This window comes from Callorhinus ursinus, unplaced genomic scaffold (genome assembly GCF_003265705.2).
Source record: "Callorhinus ursinus isolate GAN/ISIS: 27379988/994484 unplaced genomic scaffold, GSC_fseal_2.0 scaffold3, whole genome shotgun sequence".
Lineage (NCBI taxonomy): Eukaryota > Metazoa > Chordata > Mammalia > Carnivora > Otariidae > Callorhinus > Callorhinus ursinus.
In genome coordinates, this window is record NW_027397065.1 from 2,200,118 (window position 1) to 2,222,014 (window position 21,897).

The 21,897-nt window shown below is 42.8% G+C and overlaps 1 protein-coding gene across 2 annotated transcripts in view; it reads left to right on the plus strand.

Moving 5' to 3' along the window:
* Window positions 1-13,080: 13,080 nt before the first annotated feature.
* VCAN (versican) overlaps window positions 13,081-21,897 on the plus strand; it is a 113,266-nt gene continuing 104,449 nt past the window's right edge. Inside the window, exon 1 of one of the 2 annotated variants that reach the window (XM_025866736.2) lies at window positions 13,081-13,541. The gene's annotated coding sequence lies outside the window, so the exon portion shown is untranslated. The remainder of the gene's footprint in view (window positions 13,542-21,897) is intronic. The other variant, XM_025866737.2, reaches the window with a different exon arrangement.

Below are 21,897 nucleotides of genomic sequence, written 5' to 3' on the forward strand. Positions count from 1 at the left end.
TAAAAACAAACTCTGGGTACATTTTCAACTTAGGGAACAACTAGATGCCTCTGCCAGAAAGCCTATTATTATCTTCCAGATACGCTACACAGGGATTGTTCAAAGATTAAGTGACTAGTGAATACTAACTTTGTAACTTTGTAAATACTAACCTTCTGCACAAATATAAAGGCAGATATGCAATCCAAGTGTAAAAAAATCTTTAATAGGAAAATTTTAAATTTTTAACATTGTATCATACAATTGAAATTAACAACTTTCACCTCAAACTTTTATTCTGATTTAGTAAACACTGTAAAAGGAATGGCCCGGGTTGGAAATGTGAAAGATGAAATCTCATCCCAGTGGTTGGTGGTGAAGGGGAAAGTAGAAACTGGATCCCCCAAGTTTTAGAAACTTTCCAGAGTCTTCTTGTCTTTATTTTGGTTGATGATAATGATGATGGAAATTTTTACCATGAATTACTGAAATTTTACTTGGTTTTCCTTTTTTTACTACCTTTAACTTTTATCATTGAGCACATGAGTGAGAAAGGTGGAAAGACAGACTCTTCCAATTTGTTGCCTTTAACTGTTCACACGGAAAAAAGAGGGGTTTTTTTGTTTGTTTGTTTGCTTGTTTGTTTTTATCCGAACTATTTGTCACCCGTTGGACTTCAAATGCCACACTTATTACAAGGAAAAATCTCCCAGCAAAAGCTATAACAAAAAATATAATACGGTTAATTCGTATGACAGATTGGTTGGGTGATTGACAAACTTATGGCATAAAAGAATGACTCAGTGTACTTGTTTATATTACACATTCCTGGGTTTCACTCATAGAAATTCTAATTTAGTAAGTCTGGGGAAGAGCTCAGGCATCTACATTTTACGAGCATCACAAGTAAGATTTTTAAAGATACATTTCTTTGGTAACACCTTTGAGATATAATTCGCATACCATACAATTCACATTTAAAGTGTACAATTAAATGCCTTTTATTATATTTATAGAGTTATGCATCTACCAGCACTAACATAGTCCAGAGCATTTTCATTACCACAAAAAGAGACACCACACACATTAACAGTCAACCCCATTTCCCCATACTGTTCAGCCCTAGGTAGCCCTATTAATCTACCTTCTGTCTCTGTAGAGTGGAATCATACAATATGTGGTCTTCTGTGTCTGGCTTTTTTTCCCTTAACATAATGTTTTCAAGGTCCATCGATTTGTAGCATGTCTCAGTACTTCAGTCTTTTTTATTGCTGAATAATATTCCCTTGTGTAGATATAGTATATTTTATTTATTCATTCATCAGTTTATAGACATATAGGTTGTTCCCACTCTTGGAACAGTGCTACTATGAACGTTTGTAAGCAGATTTTTATGTTGACATGTTTTATTTTCTCTCAGATAGATAGCTAGGAGTGGAATCGCTGCGGCAAATGAGTAACCTTTGGAGAAACTACCAGACCACTTTCCAAAGTAGCAGTACCATCTTACACTCCTACCAGCAGTGTACAGGCTTCTAAATTCTGCATATTCTCAACAACACTTGTTATTATCTGTCATTTTGATTCTAGCCATCTTAGTGGCTGTGAGGTAGAACCTCATGGCTTTGAATTGTGTTTTCCAGGTGGCTAATGATATTGAGCATCTTTCATGTGTTTACTGGTTATTTGTTTATCTTCTTTGGAGAAAGGTCCATTCATACACTTTGATCATTTTAAAAAATTAGGTTGTCTTTTTATTATTGAGTTGTAAAAGTTCCTTCTCAGATCTATGATTTGCAAAAATTTTGTGCGCTGTCTTTTCACTTTCTTGATGGTGTGCTTTGACACTGTGGAAGTTTTTAATCATGATGAAATCCCATTTTTAAATTTTTTCTTCTACTGCTTGTGACTTTGGTGTCAGAACTATAAAATACAGATTATTTTCTACAGTGGCACAAGGTACACATTGAAAAATACTGATCTAGTTGTAGATGGTCCTTGATTTGAACCAGTTCATTCATTTGGAGTCTGCTCTTGTGGATTTATTGAGAGCTGTCCTCTGTAGGAAGATTAGCCGAAGCCATGGCCCAGTAACAAGACAATGCTTTCCATTTATTCGTTCATCTAGTGGCTATCCCCAAGTTTGCAGGCATTGTGAAAATTAGAAAGAGGTGCCAGCTGTGGGAAAATAGAGTCCCTTGGTAAAAGTCTCAGTAGGGTGTGTCAGAGGTGGAAGAAATTTTGCCCCTTGCTCCTGTCGGTTATAGACGTTTGCTGGGTCAATGGCTTGACTAGCAGAGCTTGGATGCTATTTCAGCCCCTGCTCATTTGCTTGGCTGGACACTTGTATAGTGCAAAGATTGCACAGCCGTACATGGTGGCCCTGGCCAATTTATCAGGTGCTTTATTTTCTTGTCAAATCTTGTTAACTCTGTTGTGTAGGTATTGTTATCACTGTTTTGCCAGTGAGTAAACTCAGGTAGGTCGGTTGGTTTGTTCGAATTCATGGAACTAGTAAGTAGCGGAACTAAGATTTGTGTTCCCCTCCTATGACTTCAATTCTAAAAGGCTTTCCACTCTGCCACTGTTTTGTATTCTGTTTGTCACTCAGGTTTTAAGACCTTAAAGCTTATTAAATTCCTCTATCTGAAACCAGATCAGGAACTGCCAGACACGTCGGGAACCTATTTACCTTGCTGGAGTCTGCACTCAGATTACTACTTCCTTCCCATTGCTTCCCTGTATCAAACCCCTGGCCTTCTAATTTAGGACTTTCCAAGGCTTGGCAGTGTTTCTCTTCCCTTATTGCTGAACCATAGCCAGCTCTCTTCTCCCTTCATGGAGTTGCCAAAATGCTATGAATCAGAGGAAATCCTGGCATTCGGTATGGAATTGCCTTACCACTGGATGCTGGGAGGCTTCTTATTCAAATGAGACATAAAGGTCTAGGATATGAAGCACATGCACACCTACAGTTACATAAAGGCACAGATAGAAAGCCGAGGGGCTATGGCAGAGGAGACTGGAGGAAAGGCTTTTGTAATTTCTTTCTTGCTGGACTAATCTGTTTTCACCATCGAGAGTCATCTTGCTGCATCTCTAGACAACCCGACAACCTGCTTTTCTCCTCACCAATATCTCTTGTGCTGCCTTCCACCAAGCCGTATGCCACTATTTTTTTTGTGGAAAGTACTGTCCATTTTCCCTCTTCTCCTCAAGGGAGAGGTGAAGGGGAGACTCCAAGAGAAGTCACAGAAATTGAGGATGTTTCTAAGAAGTGGAGCTCAGCATATGTACTCAGAAAGGGACTTTGTTGATCGTCCTTGTGCCTACCCTACAGGAGCGAAGGTATTTGGTGAGAAGTAACTGGAAGGAGAGAGGGCACGGGGAGCCTGAACTCCCACTATTTGATCTGGCAAAGACCAGGATTTGGGTTTTTGTTTGTTTGTTTGTTTTGTTTTTTAATGAGCTAAGTGATAGAACAGGAAGTAGCTGTACTAAAGCTGCCTTGCTGGTGTCCCAAGAGTAGCCTGTCAGACTTGGGGAACAGTAGCAGGGGTATGGGGCGTATCAACTGAGATTGAGTTGAGGAGGGTGAGGGGAGAAGCACAATGGCACCTCCCAGGGCAGGAGATTGCACAGCAGGATGTCCTCTAAAGACTCCTGGAAAGTGCACACGTGTCCTCTAGGCGGCCAGCATTGGGACACCTGACCGACAGAGGGCATCAGCTGCCAGTTGCTGTGGTCCAGGGAAGCTTTAATGATCCCAGAGAGGATTCTAACAGCAGCCGGTAAGGAAGAGGGTCTTGTCCCTTTCCTTCACCCTCACTTCTGCCTGTTTGTAGCAGAAATGCTGAAGCTAGAAGAGAGCGAATACAGAGGTCCCAGAGCAGCCTGCCCAGCCCTGCCCCATGCCAGAGTCAGGCAGGAGCAGGAAGGGTAAAAATACAGACATCCTCCTTCTCTGGTTTAAATCCCTTGAGCCGCAGGTAGAGAAGATTTGGTGGAAGGAGAGCCTTAATTAGTCTATGAGATTACATAGTATTTTCAACTATGTAAAAATAAGCATATGTTAATGAAAAGTGTACAGAGAGTTATGGAACTTTACTCTCATGGTAAGGGGGCATTTGACACAGCAGTTTGGACAGTGATTGGGAACAAAAACAATAGCATTCGGGTTGTTATTTTTTAACCTGGAAGCTCACAAATAGCCTGGTTTCAAGCAACCGAATTTTTCATTCACCTTTCTTTTTTTTTTCTTAATGTTCAGTTAGCCACTGTATAGTACATAATTAGTTTTTGATGTAGTGTTCAATGATTCATTAGTTAGGTATAACACCCAGTGCTCATCACCTTTGCTTTTTACTACCCCCGGTCCCACTGTTTCCTAGGCATCAGCCATCCGTCTGTCCCCAGGTGAACACTGCCCTCCCTCAGCTTCTTCCATTTCCCATCTGGATCCGCCATCTCTATTTGGCATGGCTGGATCTTTTTAGGAAATGATTCCCAATTATAACCCAGATTCCAGCTTCTTTCTCACTCTCTTGATATCTGCTTCCCCAGTTCCCTCTCCAAAATGCAATTGTCTGTCACAGGAGGTATTCTTTCCTATTTTGTTTATAGATTCATGGGCCAGTCTCTATTTATGAATAGTGTAAAATTGTGCTTTTTGTCCTGACAATACATTGCCTCAAAGATAAAAAGTCAAGAATGTACATTGGAGAGTGCAGATTAACAGTGTTCTTGGTTAAGACCCCCTTAGGAAGTTACATTATTACCACTTGAGTTGCTGGGTATTTGGATCCCTCAACTACAAGGGGAAAAGGGACTTTCTTGGCCCCTAGAACAGGAACTCAGGTGGAGTCATGGGCCCCGGTCGCACATGGCAAGGATAGGTGGCCCCAAGGGAGGGAGCTTCGTAGGGAGGCGGCATCTTCCCTGCCTGCTACATTTTGGTTTCAGCCTTCCTTGATGCTTCAGAAATCCTGGTGTATTGGTCCCCTTTCCTCCTTAAAATCTCCCTACCATTGCCTCCTCCCCTTCCTAAGCCTATGTACAGCACACTGGCCTCTTGGGGATTCATAAGGGTGTTTACTATGGGGGGGGGAAGGGTAAGCAGAAGAAGAAAAGGAGAGAGTAGATAAAGGGAATAAAATGAGTCCTACCCTCCACTAGTTTCCCACCAGTCTTCCCTTGGATCGTTTAAAGTTATGGTCAGAATCTTAGGATCCCTCCAGTGGGAATCAGTCCACAGACCAGTTTTGCAGGGCCTTTTGAATGTTTTAAGAGCAGGAAGCACTGGACCAACAGTCCCACATTCCGATTGACTAGGCTCCCTTGCTTCCAAACGTCTTACCATTTTCTATTGTTTACTTCTCTGCCTACTTCACTCTTTTGTGGTGTCCTCATGGCCTTTGTGAAGCATTTGAGTTTTCACTGTTTCTTGAGGCAGACTATCTTTTATTCCTATCTTCATTTCTATTCTTTAATGATAGTCCTTAGGACATAGAACATAATCAACAGATGTATTCATTCCACGTCTATTAACACATATCTGCTGAGCACCTCCTACGGGCTAGGCACTGTGCTAAGGAGCTGTGTGAGAATGTGAACCGGACACATAAAGACCCTACTCTCGCACAGCTTCCGTCAGTGATGACATGTCGAAAGTAAGAGGAAGTCCGCATTAGGTGAATTTACAAACTAGATCTGTCAGAGGGAGAAGAGGCACTGAGATTTAGACTAGGGATCCTGCTAGTGAGGCAGCCCTGGGTGTGACCAAGTAGCTGTGATGTGATCCTGGCATGGGGAGCATGGCCTACATGGAAGGAGCCGTGGCTGGATTCATACTCCTCCCTGATACCTTAAAACTTGCAGCCTCATCTTGCCCCAACCAAGGCAGGAAACCTATTGTTGCCAGTCCTGCCTTTCTAGCCAGCCAAGTGGTGATTAGAGTATTGAGAATTATAGCAGATGTGATTGGTACCCCACCTGCATCCCCTTACCTTTATTATTTCCATGCAGGCTGGCCCAGTTTCCCATCACAACCCCTGGATCTTTTAGCCTGAGAGCCTTCTCTGGCCACCAGAGCCCAGGCTGCCGGCACATATACTGAAGTGGCAGGAGATTAACACCCCTCGGAAAAGCCCTCAACCAACAACAAGTATATAAATAGCCCAGAAGGGATACCTCTGCGGTGCACGTTCTCTACTCTTTCTCAGCAGTCCCCAGTGGGATTAAGCTCAAATGGCCTATAGTGACAGCCTGCTTGAAGTGTGTCCCCCACTAGTCTCCTTCCCTTCCCTGCCTCATGCCTTCTTTATAGATGTTTCTTGGTCTTGCCTCCTAAATGAACTGCTTGCATTTGAATCCTGGCCTCAGGGCTTGCCTCTGTGGGAACCCAAACTAAGATAGATAGCACGCTTTTTTGTTTTTCCTTTTAGATTTCTGTGGAAAATGCCTTTGGAATTTTGATAGGAATTGCATAGAATCTATAGATAGCTTTGGGTAGTAGGGACATTTTCACAATATTAACTTTCCCAGGATATATTTCCATTTATTTATGTCATCTTCAACTCTTTTTCCTCAATGTCTTATAGTTTTCAGTGCCTAGTTCTTTCACTTCCTTGGTAAATTTATACCTAGTATTTTATTGTTTTTGATGCTACTGTACATGGGATTGTTTTCTTTATTTCTTTTTCAGGTGGTTGTTACTGTATAGAAATGCAACTGATTGTTGTATGTTGATTTTTACTGAAACTTTACTGAATTCCTTTATTAGGTCTGTCAGTTTCTTAGTGAAGTATTTAGGATTTTCTATATACAAGCTCATGTCATCAACAAACAGGGACAATTTTTCTTCTCTCTTTCTGATTTGAATGCCTTTTATTTCTTTTTCTTGACTAATTGCTCTGGATAGGACATCCAGTACTGTGTTGAATAAGAGTGGTGAAAGTGGACACCTGACCTTAGAGAAAAAGCTTTCCACCTTTCACCGTGGAGTGTGATGTTAGCTGTGGGCTTGTCATATATGGCCAACCTTTTATCATGTTGAGAGTAAAATGGTGGTCGCCTGAGCCTAAGGGATGGGGGAAATGGGGAGATGTTGGTCAAAGGCTACAAACTTTCACTTATAAGATGAGTAAGTTCTGGGGATCTAATGTAGGGCGTGGTGACTACAGTTAACAATAGTGTATTGTATACTTGAAAGCCGCTACGAGAGTAGAGCTTTAATGTTCTCACCAGAACAACAGCAACAGAATGTTAATTATGAAGGTAAAAGATGTGTTAACCAACCTTATTGGGGTAACCATTTCACAGTATACACATGTATCAAGTCATCACATTGTATACCTTCAACTTACATAATGCTCTATGTGATTTATATCTCAATAAAGCTGGAGAGAGATATTGTGTGAAATGATATGGGGAGAGGAGGCAGTCACAGGTAACTACCATCAGAGAGAAGTGACAAAATTTCCCCCCAAAAGTTGCAGAAATGGGGATAGGAAGGGCTATTACACATTCTCAACTGCATTTTTGAAGGAAGCCTATAAATTCAATACAATATTTAAAATCAAATTATTTCAGCTTTGTGATGACTAAGAAGAATTTTTAGTGCCTGTTCTTTTCTCTTGTTTTCTAATGCCTACATTTGATACTCACGTCCAGCAGCCAGAGACCCTGATGTCCTTGGTGTGATCAATTTCCCTGACCTTCCTTTCTTGCTAGGATGACATTAATGCTTTCCTTCCACCATTCAACTTTGGTTTGATTTATCAACTCTAGAAGACCTTCAAAAACTTAAAATGAACCCTGAGTACATGACATCTACTGAACTATTTTTATTGTGGAAAAATAAGAAACACAATTTCTTCATATACAACAAGATTAATGCCTGGACTCAATGTCAGTAGAATATGTGCATGCAAGTGATTTTCCTGTAGAGGATATTTGTTGAGCTATCATTCTCCCCTGATCCATTTGTAATCAGGGACATGTTTTTAAAAGATGGCTGATTAGACCAGCCAATGGACACACACACACACACACACACACACACACACACACACACAAATGCTTTTTTCCCTTTAAATTCATTAGTCATTACATAGATAAATAATAACCTTGGCTACTCCAATAAATTAATTTTTTCTATAGAGATTAGAAACTTCTTTAGGCTGAGAAGCAATCCTTACCTTTTGAATAATGCCTGAATGCCTAAGGTCTAAAACAGTACACATTAACAGTGCTCGGTAAATGCTTGTTGGATTGAACAAAGAAAATAGAAATGAAATTGAGAGCAGTCTGTTTGTGATAAGTATTTGCTGAGTCTTACAGATATTCTTCTCTTCTTTTTTCTTGATGAGCTATTGCAAATATTTAATGTCCTTTGAATTGCAGGGTTAAATGGGATCATTCATATTTTTTGACAAAAGCCTAAAGTCCCTGGCATTCAACTTGTCCTGCAATTCTTTTTGCTGAAAAAACTAAAATGGAATGCCTGCCTGTTACTTCTGTGTCTTGTTCTGATACCTATACTGGAGTTCTCCAAAGGTTCTTCTCACTACGTCGAACTTCCTTTGTTTCCTGTCTTGCTTCCCACCTTTGCTCACCAGAGACACTCATGATGCTGTGGTGGCTTTTTGCACCATCCATAGAGCTTTCATCAAATTTCTTGTCTCTGGGTCCCATTGTACTCTGATTAAATAAATGGAAGCTGGTATTCACTGAAAATAAACAGCAACTGTAGAAGTCTTGCCTCTTAAGAAAACCTCTGTGTTGTTCCCTGCCCTACCGCATAGATTGTAAGATCTCTACCGCTTCCTTGTGTTCAGAAACCAAATCCTTCAGTTCATCTTGGTTCAGTGAGACAAATGCTTTATAAGAAGTGACCTATATTTCTCAGGCCGTAGGAGGGGAAGAAAAGAGTTTGAGAAAGTGACCAAGGAGGGGAGTAAGGTCGATACTATCTCTGATTCAATTTAGTTGGACTGCTTCATTTATGCCTTAATCTTTTTCTTTATAAAAACGATGGCATTTTTGATACTCTGCTCCAAACAGCTTTCTTGGGGGCGAGCGCAGATGTGCTGAGCCATTTGGCTGCCGTGTGGACCGACTCAGAGAACTTCTCTTCTCCCTAATGAAGTCATCCTCTGGGCAGCCCAGCCTTTCCCATCACTCCATGTTGGAACTTGGCTTTCACTTGCATAGTTCCGTCGTGATGTATATGGTCTTCCAGTTAAGTTCTGGAATGATCTGCCCAACCATGAACAGGACATTTACAGCAAAGAAGGAAAAAAAAACTTTTACTGAAAGAAACATTTTACTGTAACATTTTGATTTGGGGGTTGGGGAACAAGTCTCACCCTGGGAAAAATCAAATTTTTCATGGCTTTCTGAAGATATTTGTCTGTGTTTAATTTCTCTGAGTAATTTATATACTTCAGGCTAAAGAGTAATAAGATTGCCACCATCACTTTGCCTTTTGTAGAGTTTCTTTTATTTTTTAAGGAAGGCAAAAAGACCTCATGTTACTTCTGCATTTCCTAGAAAACCAAAGAGGATTTAAAGTGTTGGATAAATTATCAGTCCTTAACCTATTTAAAAAAATAATAATGAAGCAATTTTAGAGGTTGGCTTCCTTTTTCTAGGTACTGTGGAATTCATTAAAGGTACATTTTTTAACAACACATTTTTTTCACCATCCACAGAGGATATTGTGCCTAGGATCAGCCAGATCGGGGACTTGAAATGCGAACCTATTTTCTGCATATAGGTGGGACTGGAACCTTGTCATCCCTGGTGCAGCAAAAGATGATACCATGTCTAAGAACACTTCACCTGATCACTAAAAAAGAAGACTTGATATGTGATGCTAAAGCTCAGAAGGAGGTTCAGATGAAGATAATGAAATTCCCTGTACACCCACCTGCCAGCTACACCTTTCTTGTCCAGTCATTGGCTGACTGCCCCTGACTCCTGCCAAGTTCCTGAAGACAAGATCAAGGCAACGAAGCAAGGCATGCAGCTTCTGGCTTCTGGTTTCTTGTAGACACCAGCACTAGGAATGAAGATCTTGCTTTATCAATACCTGGGACTATGGAGTTTACATACAGAATATCCCCAGTACAAGGACATGATTTAAAGGGGGATACATAGAATGAGATTTTAATTACTGTTTGATTTAGACTTGAGTGTCATGGGCAAAGTAGTTTTAGTTTAAGGTTACAAAGATATACTTTCCCATTCAAAACCTTGTGATAATTTTTCAAACGTGGGAGAATCAGAAATAACTGCTCTGTCATTCACTTTGTCTTCATGAAGAGAGAAAGAGAGACACAGGGAGAGAGAGTCAGGGAGGGAGAGGGAGAGAGAGAGAGAGAAGTCCTCAAGGACAGTTAAATGGAAATAACACATCTAAAGAGTCTATTCTGAGTGTACCTTGTATACTTTCCTTTTTATTCCCTATTATAGGGAAATTAGAGAAAGCAAGCTGATATTTGGGGGTGTCGTTTCATTTTAGTTATTTGGCAGCCTGCAGGAGTGTTTAATTTTCTAAACAATATTACAAGCCGAAGTAAAGAAAAGGCATGCGGTATAAAGCTGTTCAAAATTGTCCATGTTCTGACTAGTGAAGTCGGCCTGAGAAAGTGCCTTTGCCCTATAGAACTGCTCTGTCAAGAGTTGTAATATCCATGGACGTTATAAGGAACTATAAACATTAGAGGGCTAGAGAAACACATTTGGGAAGATAAAGGAAAATATCTCAGGTTGTAAGTAGTCTCTGACCCTTATTTTTCATCATGTTTCATCATGTAAAGTTGGCATTATTTACAGGGACTGTTAAATATTAACATTTCCTTAAAAATGGTTATTAATCTGCTATTAGTTGCTTTCTTCCGCCTTAGGTCTCCTTTGCAGAAATGTTTTACTTAAATGTATTATGAAGAGAGAGCAGGGTAATGGAAAGATAATAAGCTTTTCAGATTGGCAGATGTACCACTTAGAAAGTGGCCGCAGGCGAGACATTTAAACTCTTTGGAACTCAACTAGGTTTACTCAAATTTAAGAATGAGAACAATAATATATACTTTGAGGTGTCTCAGAGGAAGGTCTGTCCTAATACCTGGAGTATAAATTTCAGTAAGGAGTTTTCTCCCTTTCTGAGTGAAGTGATCTTGATTACAAAGTTGCTAGGAGGGGCACCTGGGTGGCTCAGTCCTTAAAGCGTCTGCCTTAAGCTCAGATCATGATCCCAGGTCCCTGGGATCTAGCCTGCTTTGGGCTCCCTGCTTGGCAGGAAGCCTGCTTCTCCTTCTTCCACTTCCCCGCTTGTGTTCCCTCTCTCTGTGTGTCTTTCTCTGTCAAATAAATAAATAAAGTCTTTAAAAAAAGTTACTAGGAGGAGTGCTGGAAAGGCCACTGGATCTGGAGTCAAGAGTTGTGTTCTGCTAATAGCTCTGCTAGTAATTGTGTGACTTTAGGAAAAATCACTTTTTGAGCTTTAGTTTGCTTATCTGCTAAATGTAAAGGTTGAAATCTGATTCTGTTCTGTGACTCTGTTATTCTAAATACTTAATGAAATAGACCTTCAATGTTAAGAACGGTGGTATAATAACTATAGTAAGAATAAAAAAATCATCGTAAAACAAACAAAAAAATTGATTCCTAAATCCTGTAATTAGTAGTTATGTTATTCACTGTAGTGAGCTGATAAATAAATAAATAAGAAGAAATGGAAAGCACACATTTTGAGGACTGAAATTCTCCCAGCAAAACTTCTACCTGTTTGTCACTTAAAATCTAGCATCATGCAGAATGTATACAACTTGCAAAAGAAACTTAGAAAAGAAACATTATAAATGTGTGTGCACAGAAGTCTAGGCTTCTACAAGTTTTAAAGTATGAGTCTAAAGCCAACCCATTCAAAGAAATTTAGAGTGAAACTGGACTTTTTTCTTTAATCATCACTGTTGTATTTGATATAATTTTCTAAGTAGAGACTTCAGAGAGAAAAATCATGAGGATACTTCCATGTTTGTGTAGAAAGAAAAATTTGCTATCCACTCCAGTATCCCCCATGTTGAAACTGATGTGCACCTTGGACTTATTTTGTTCCCATTGTATAAACTCATACTTGACTTCAAAGAAAAGGAAAATACAAAGTCCCTCTTTTCTAAGAGGGAGAAATCCTTTGTGTCAACTGGTTGACCCTTTGCTCTCTTAAGGTCCTATAGGAAACCTTTTGTAACACAATGCAGGGGACTCTTCCTTGTGTTGATGTTGTTTACATAGTTGGTCAGCCTGGCTGAAAACAAAAATCACAAAAACTCAAGAAAGATTGTGGTCCCATTTCCTGACCACAAGGAAGGGGATTGATACATCCAAGGAGTCTCTGTTACTCAGAAAAATTATTAAATATTCTACCATGAGGGACACTTTGAAAAACTAAGGGAAAGGAAGAAGGAAGAAAGCAAAATCTAGACTTCTGTACGTTTGTGGCAGAGTTAGACAATCTGTTGAAATCCGACAGGGGATTTGCTTCGGGGAATTTCCTGTCCAAGCCTTTATTACCAGGGTCTTTGTAAATTGCGCTATGACGTCGGGCTCCCCTTTGGGCAGTTCCCGGGTAAGGCAGTTCTTACACTTTCCTTCTACGTCTTAGATGGATCTGGTTTTCTCAGTGTCTCTTTCAGGTTGGCCGGAGGCGCAAGCCTGACACATCCCTCGGATGGGACAGGCAGGTTCTGTGGCCGCGTAAACACGCTGTAACCAAGTTCTCTGCTGATTTTACAGAGTTTCATTCGCTCCCAAGAAGAACTGAGGGTGCGCAATTGTCTAGTGCTGGCCTGCCCCACCAGAGCCTGGGGGCTCCTTTCCCCTAACCCAGAACTGGCAGCACAGGGGGCGGGGAAGTGGGGGTGGGGAGGGGTGGGAGGGCAGTGGTTTCCGTGCGCACAGCGCGATGTTACTTAGTGAGTCGCTGAATGGGGAGCGCTGCTGTCCCCAAGCCGATTGGTACTTCTTGTCAGGAAGAAACGCCGAGAGGTGGGAGTGCCTGGGGAGGGAGGCAGGCGGTCCCTACCGCAGGCGCGGGGAGCTGCCTTTCCGCCCCTCTGCCTGCTTTCCAAGCCTGGGCTCTTAGGAGTGGCTGAAGCTGCCGAGCGCTTCAGGAGCCTGTGAATGAACCCTCCTCCTCTTCCTCCTCCTCCTCCTCCTCGCTGAGTCTCCTCCTCGGTGCTGACGGTACAGTGATATAATGATGATGGGTGTCACAACCCGCATTTGAACTTGCAGGCGAGCTGCCCCGAGCCTTTCTGGGGAAGAACTCCAGGCGGGCGGGAGCAACAGCCGCGAACATTAGGTGCTGTGGACAGGCGCTGGGACCGGGATCTGCGGCCAGCCCCGCATCCTCCTGCATCCTTCAGCACCGTCCCGCACCCTCCGCACCCTTCCCCAGGCCACCGAGCTTCCTATGTGACCCGCCCCGGCAACACCGAGCCCATTCGCGCAGCGCTGCGGTGATTTTTCCCCCAAACTGCAATAAGCCGCCTTTCAAGGTAATCACGTTTCTTTTGTTCCCCCTTAAAAAAAAAGAGAGAAAGAAAGAAAGAAAAAACCAACAAAAACGAGCGAGCTTAGAAAAACGAAGTACATTTTAATTGGTAGGAGGTTTTAATTAAGGCAAAGAGAACTAGCTGTGAGGAGAAGTTAAGAAAATATATGCACTTTAAAAATGCAGGTAACTTTCAGAAGGACGTTTGGAGAGAGGAATACCGAGGGACCGTGGTGCTGAAAAGATCCAGACAAAAGAAGCCCGGAATGGGGTGGGGGTAGAAGGACTAACGGAATTGGGGGAAGGGAGGAAAGAGAATTGTAGAGAATCCTTAGAAAAGTATTGGGGTCTTGAGCTGGAGAGCTGGAGGGACCGCTGGCACCTTGAGCTTTTTTTGTTAACCTGCTCGAGGCAAAAGTTTGAATGGGGACTCCGGAGACTTGTCCACTTGCAAGTCCCCGAAGCCGCCCCGGTGCGGGCCACCTGGCTCCCGGGCCCCTGGTGTGTGGTCAGTGCCCGGCGTTCCTGGAATGCTGCTCCAGGGCAGCTCCTGACAGGACGATCCCGCGCCGCAGCAACCCGGGACCTGGGCGGACGTTGACCCTCCCCCCACCCTGCCCGCAAGCAGTCTGGAAAGAGGTCCGGCCGGGGGATGTGCGGGGTGCCTGGGCTGCGTCTCTTTGGAGACTTGGGGGCTGTCAAGGCCCTCCCTGGTGCCCCTGGGTTCTTTTGTCCTGCGCGCGGAGCACAGGGGCCGGCCGGGAGGGAGCAGGGGATGGGGGTGGGGTTGTTGGAGTGCCGCGGCGGTCTGGGAAGCGCCTGGGCGGGAAAAGCTTGCCTTAAACCATCAGCGATGTGCAAGAATTTTCTCTCACCCAGAAGAGCGAAGTGGAGGCTTCCACTCCGGTCTCAAAGAGCAAACCAGCGCTCAGAGCGCTCTCTAGACAAAGGTGGCGCGGGGACCCGAATCTGGGGCCTCTAGGACCAGCCTTCTCGCCCCGACTAAAGCGGGTCCTTCTTTTCCTTCCATCTCTCCACACCCTCCCAGCTCTTCGCCCTAGTTGAGCAACTTTACTGGCTAATCCAGCGGCCAGGGAGAACGTGTGCCGGGAGCTCCGGGGGACGCCCTAGGCTGGAGCGTCTCGCCACCCTACAGAGGTGTGGGCGCCGCGGGGCGACATCCCCAGTGCGTGCGGATATGGGGGCCACAGGGCTGTCCCGGCTTGCTGTCTGTGTCACTGGGCGTGGAGCGGTCTGTGTGTTAGGCAGCGGAGAGCGGGTTAGAAATAGTGTCATAGCTTAAACTATTTACTCTCCGATCCAGCTGCGCCCCAGCAAGTCCTGCTTGTGCCCGGGAGATGCTGCGCGGGGGGTGGGGGTGGGGAAGAAATCTACGCAACGCCTGGAGAGCTGTCGCACCGTGCGCACACCCACAGACTGAAAGACAGTCTCGCTGTGTCCCGTTTCTCATCTTTGTGTCTCCCTCTTCTGTCTCCATCTTCTCTGCCTCTCTTCCCCTCTCCCAGCCTCTGTTCAGTCTCGCTCCTGCGTCCCCTCCCCCACGGCTGACAAATGAATGGCTAGTGTGAAATCCCTGCCTCCCCGGTCCGCGGATGCAGGCTAGGAGGGAGGAGCGAGAGAGGCAGTGAGCTCCCTCGGATCTGCCCCTAGTAGGCGTGCTTAGGGCTTGCAGAACCCAGATGTCTAGGAATAGGGTGTTTTGTGGCGGGTGTGGGCGCCCCCTAATGGAGAAGTGTAGCACAGGTGGAGGAAACCGAGCCCCCCACCTCCCCCCTCAGAAAACCCCAAGCGAGCCACTTTTACAACCATATATTCAAGATGAAGAACCTTTAGTCGTTAAGTTTTCTATTTCAGACTCTGCGACGTAAATCTAGGGATTTGGAGGACCCTGAAAGGAGACCTTGTCTTTGCGAAGTGCAGAAGCGCCAGCTCGCGAGTCCTCGGGGATGTGCGCCGCGCTCTGGGCCAAGTCTGAAGCTTGGTGGACGAACACACATGGCCAGGGGCGAATCCAGGTTTTGGAGGGCTTGTTGTTCAATTTACGCATCACTTTAAGAAATATAATACAGAATGCTTTACTTTTGGAAACTTTACTAAGGCCCTTGACCACTTGAACCCAATACTAGGGCCCCGCCCCAGGATATGGCAAAAGAAAGGCCCCTAATCCAAAGTTTAAACTTAATCAATTTCAAGACACACATCGAACATGGAAATTTTGGGGGAAGGAGTGCGCCAGGAGGAAAAAGGAGAAGGGAAGGGAAGGGTAAAGAAGTGGATAGGGGACGAAGGGGGAAGAAGAAGGGAGCGGAGATGGGGCTGACGGACGCAAACAGCCAGGAGAGGACAGGTAGGGTACGTTTCGAAGTTTGAGGCCGAATTTCGCGTCTTGTTTTAGGATATATTTTAATAAGTGACAACCAATGCGACTAAAGCGGCGTCCCAGGATGGACGGGTAGGGGAGAAACGAGCCCTTTAAAGCGGCTGGGGCCTCGGGCCGAGCCCAACTCGCTCAGCAGGCGCGGGGTAGGAGCCGCGCCGGGCGCTCCTCGCTACGCCGGAGTTCTCCAGCCGCCGCCACGTGGGCTGGGGCTTTAGTTCCCGGCCAGAGACGGGTGTGACTTGGGCTCTGAGACAACCGCTCTGCCGAACCGGCAGTCCGCCCAGCCGGAACGCTGGCGCAGCGCCTCGGGTCCCCGCCCAGAGGCCAATGGGGGCGGGGCCTTGCGCTTTCGGCGGGGGCGGGGAGGGGCGGGGAAAGGCTGGGCGGGGCTCACGGGTGGAAGCTCCGCGGTCGCGCCCTCCGCGCTTAGGCTTCGGGCTGCTGCTGGCTGCTACCCGACTTAGGTCCAGGAGGTGCTAAACACTCTTATTAATAATGTGAAAACAATTTTTCTTGCTTCTTGGGAGCGGTAGGAGTGTTTGCCTTGCAACAGGAAGTAAAGATTTACTCCAAGCAAACTTTTTTGACAGAAAAATGACACGAGTTTATTCTGTACTCCATATATTGACTTTTAAAATACGTTCAAGTAGGTTTAAAGACTATTTTTAGTCAATTACAGGATAATCACGTCCAGACTGTCGTGCGTCTAGAATGGCGAACGATTGCCATTTGACAGGACTGATGTAATTCCAATGAGCGCAAACATTAAGGGGCTGCGGGTGTAACTCGGTCCCTGTGCATCAGGACCCTTAGCACGGGTTTGGCCCACAGTGGGAGCTCAGCACACATTTATGAAACGACGGAGCTAGTAACTTGGGGGAACGTGGCGCAGTCTAGACACTGCCACTTAGAGCTGCATTTTAAACTCTCTTGCTTCCTTGCTTTACTTCAGAGAACAGGGTTTTAAGGATCTCTGAGATCTCAAATTCTGATTATCTAATTGATACACTTTCCCTTTCTTTTTGACTCCTTCTAAAAGCTGTGACCTAAATTATTTTAAGTACTGCTTGTCAACTGTGCCAAAGCTATCATGAAAATATTCATGTGACGTCCTGAAATAGGATGTTGTGAGTTTAATATAAAAATGGGAAGGCATCAATGGGAGCAACAACTAGTTTTCTGAGATGAAATCTGTTCCCAGTTCCGAGAATATGTCACTTGGATATAAGAGCATATCAGGCAGAAGGTCTCAGGGACTGACTTCTAGTGCGATCTCTCAGTAAAAAAAAGGAAGATTTCACAATTGTATATGTCTGTCCAAACTAATACAGCAAAGGGTTCCCGTGGATTCCAAAGTGATTGAGCAATTACTTCCTCCAGCAGGAAGTCCACAGTCCTTAATCTTGGGGGTGGTGGAAAGAGGGATAAGAACGAGACCGTCTAAGGGTTTATGTCAGAATTCAAGCTTTTAGTTTGTTTTTCCTAGTAGATAAATTAAAAGTTATTCCTAAATTGTTTCTGCTTTAAAAAAATGAAGTTTGAAAAGAATCCCCCCTAGCTTTATATGCTTACAGGTGTATGTTTCCTCTAATTTTTCTCTGTGCTTGCAAACCGGAGGGGAATGTCTCTGATATTCTAAGATACCTATGTCTTCATGCTTGTAAATTCTGTTTGCAAAGGACCTAAAAAGCTAACTTAAGGTTAAATATGATTAATGTTAAAAATATAGTCTTTGTTCTCTCTTTCCTCACATTATTATGCATAAGTACTTTGTGGTTGATGAGTGATCACTAATTGAGCTTCAGAGCCTTTGAGAGCATAAAGACCCACCAAGGCTATCTTCCAATAGTCACAAAACCAAGCTTTTCTTTCCTACTGCAGTTTAAACAGTTTTGTTGACTTTATTCATTGACAGACATCACTAGACACGATATTTAAAATGGGATATTGCCCTATGACTGACCCAACTTCTCAAGATACACGGTTCTCTTGAGAAGAATCAGTGACTATACCATAGTAGATGATTATTTCACCCCCACCTAGAGAAACCAGTGAGGACTCACACTAATTGTTGGGGGTGAGTTGCTCTAGTCTGAGAAAACATGCTGATTGTTGCATAGGTCTATACTTTACCAGAAAACACAAGGCTGGTACTCCCTCTGATTGGGAATCAGAACAAGAGGAAGTAGATGGGTGCGTGGGTGGCTCAGTCGGTTGAGCGGCTGCCTTCGGCTCAGGTCATGAACTCAGGATCCTGGGATCAAGCCTCTCCACTGCTTCTCCCCCTGCCCCTGCTTGTTCTCTCTATCTCAAATAAATATATAAAATCTTTAAAAAAGAAAAAAAGAACAAGAAGTAGAGATAAATGTCTTTTATTTTATTTTATTTTATTTTATTTTATTTTATTTTGTCAGAGAGAGAGAGAGCACACACTGGGGGGAGCAGCAGGCTGAGGAAGAGGGAGAAGCCGACTCCCTGCTAAGCAAGGAGCACGATTCAGGACTTGATCCCAGGACCCTGGGATCATGACCTGAGCCGAAGGCAGACAAATCCCTAGAGATAAATGTCTTGGTCAAGCTCTGCTTCTATTAGTGAGTTTTTGCCTGTTTCCTCTGGTAGCCTAGATTTAGTAAATTACACCCACTCCCCCCACACATAAATACATAAATGTACATTTATGTGTTTATATTGTATTTATATGTATTCTCCAGTGTTTGGGTTGTTTTTTGTTTGTTTGTTTTGTTTTTACTCTGCTAGGTTCTTATCATTGAATGTGCCAGGGTGGTTGTATTTCAGTGGTCAGGGCAAAGTGACTTTGTTGAATGTGTTTGTCTTTTATGTTTCCTGAAACTCCTCTGGATAGATCTATCAACTATAAAAGGGTGTGAATGCACATCTATGTTTAAATTTACCTCATTTCTGTATCTATATATATCCTACCTCGTTCTTTTAAGAATTTTTTTTTTTAATGTTTGGCAGTTCCTTTTAATATAGTTGTTAGTTGTCTTTTAAGAATTTTAAGAGGTGCTTATGTCTGTAAAAATGAGATTACATAGCTTATAATAAACACATATGTAATATGTGACAATAATTTTTTATTATTACTGAGTTGCTATTACCTATGGTGTGGTGGAATGAACACTAGACTTGGAATCAAAAAGCTTGATGTCAGAATCTATTAAATGCATATACAGTTATACACATCAAAACGGTGAATACCTGTGGGAAAGCTTTGGCAAATGGAAAACTATACAAATAAATGGTGTTAATATTACATCCCGGGGACTCATATTGATCTAATTCTATAATCTCAATAAAAACACTATTACCTAAATCACATATTTCCTACTAAATCTATAAAGTGAGTTAGGTAGGAGCATTTTGCTTTAAGAATTGTCTAGTTTCACTTAACAGGAGACAGAGTCCAGAAATATACTAGAATGGACATGGAAATTCAGTGGAAAAGAAAGATTATTCAACAAATGATTTGGGGACAACTGATTGGTCCACTCAGAATAAGAGTCAATCTCTACTTCATTTGTTTTCCTCAAATAAAGTTAAGATGACCAAATATGAGATGTAGAGAATGAAATTAAAAAAATAACTAGAGGGGGCGCCTGGGAGGCTCAGTCCGTTAAGCTTCCTACTCTTGGTTTCGGCTCAGGTCATGATCTGAGGGTCATGAGATCCAGCTCCATGTGGGGCTCTATCCTGGGTGTGGAGCCTGCTTAAGAATCTCTCTTTCCCTCTGCTTCTGCCCCCTGCCCCACCCCGGCTTGTACATGTTCTCTCTTTCTCTCTCTCAAAGCTAAAATAAAATTAAAAAAAACTAGAAGAAATTACAGGATTTTTAAAATAATAAAATAGAAGTAGAGAAACCTGTTCTAAGCAAAAGATAAAATCCAGAAGCCATACTAGAAAAGACTGATAAGTATGAGTAAATAACAATTAAATTATTTAACAAAAACAAGTAACACATTTGGAACAGATGAGAGACAAAGAGCTAATAACTCTTTTTTGGTATACCAAGAACTTTTACAAATAAGTAAAAGGCCACAACCCATCCAAAAAATATCAAATGTGAAATACAGGCAGTTGGCAGAAGAACAAATATTTTTTTAATCATATGAGAAATTGCTCAGTCTCATTCATAATTAAAGAAATAGTAATTGAAAAACAATGATATACCGCACTATGTTTTCATCCATCACAGCAGTAAAGATAAAAAAGTTCGATGAAGGTTGTGTCAGCCAGGTTGTGGGGGAAAGTGAATCTCTCACATACTACTGTGACAATATAAATAGGTTCATCTTCTTTACAAAATAATTTGGTAAGAGCTACCAGAAAATTTAAAAAAAATGCATATACTCTTGACCCAGCAAGTCTCTTCTGGACATTGTCATATAGATATTGGCACAAATGTCACCCAAGACAAATGGACAAGGATGCCCTTTGCAGCATTGTTTCTAATAGCAAAAATATGAAGCCAGCTTAAAGGCTTATCATAGGAACTCGTGAAATACAAGATGCTGCATTCATCTAATGGAAAACTATATGGTTGTTAAAAACAACCCAGAAAACCTGTATTTGCTGATTTGGAACATTCTCCAAGATACCCTGCATTTTAAATGAAGAAAGGAATGTACCAAACAGTGTTTATAATATGCATCTTATTATGTAAGAAAAATGAGCATATTTTATTGAGTGTCCTGAGCAATGAACAAAACATCAAAGACTACTCTCCCAGAGCTTATATTATGGTGAGTAGAGAAAGGCAATTCCCAAATATATAAATAAAATGATATGTGCTATGTGCTGGGATGAAAACAGAGCATGGCAAAAGGAATAGAGAATGCAGTGTTTTAGACAGAGTAATGAGGAAGGAGTTAGCCAGGCAGAGAAAAGGCTAGTACCAAGGGGCAATGACATGAGAAAGCTTAGCTATGTCCCGATTCAGGAATCCAGTCACAGGTTAGTGATAAATTCACATGGCTCAGTTACTCCTGTGAAATAAATTTATAAGATGTCCTGCTTAAACCATGATATTTCCCTCTGCGTTGCGGTGATTCTTCCTGTGAGAACATACCCAGGAGCAAGATGGTAGGCAGTACTCATTATATTCACCTTGTGGTTGAGGTGTCCTAGACAGTTGGTTGTCTAGGGTAACTAATTTGAAGACAAGAAGACAAAATCTCTATGTCTGTGTCCTTAAGTCACCCTTTGTTCAGAGGATCTTCCCTAAGATTAAGGGAGGATTAAGGGAGAATATTAAATATCTGTTTACTAGAAACTTGGCTCTCTTTCTTCAAGGCAGCCCATCCTTGGCATGACCCTTACCCTTTTTGCAGACATTTGTCATGTATAAGAGTCCTGTTAACCTTGTCTCTTCTGTCTCTCAGGCAATTAAACAGCTTCAGTCAGCTGTGCCTTGATTGTTTGATGACTTTCTCCTCTTCTCACTGATTTCACTGGAGTGAAGGCTAAATATAGCCACTGGCTTTCATATCTCCTAGGTCTTTCTATGCAGACAGACTCGTTATCACTAGCAGATTATGCTTACAAGACATGGAAGAGGGAAGAATAGAAGTGGGGGGTTAGAGTGGTACTAAAAAAAAAGAAAGGTTTTAGAAAGTTTCTTATCTAGTAAGATCAAATGCAGAAGGTAAATAGTGTGCTTTAACAACATGAACATGGACATAGCCTTAAGAAAATTAGAGAAATAGAATGAATGCCCGTAGACGCCAAGGAAGAGACCACAGAAATGTAGTTCTAAGGCAATTAAGATCAGTAAAAGCACTCTGAGATATTTACTAAAGAAATAAATGACCATTCTTTAAATCAGGTGCCTAAAGGGAACAGGAATGGAGTAGAAATGGATGAGAAGCCGAGTGGGGCAAGTGATGACCTTGAGTACACAGAGCCAGGGTGAGAGCCTGCTCCTTGCCTAGTGCTGATGACT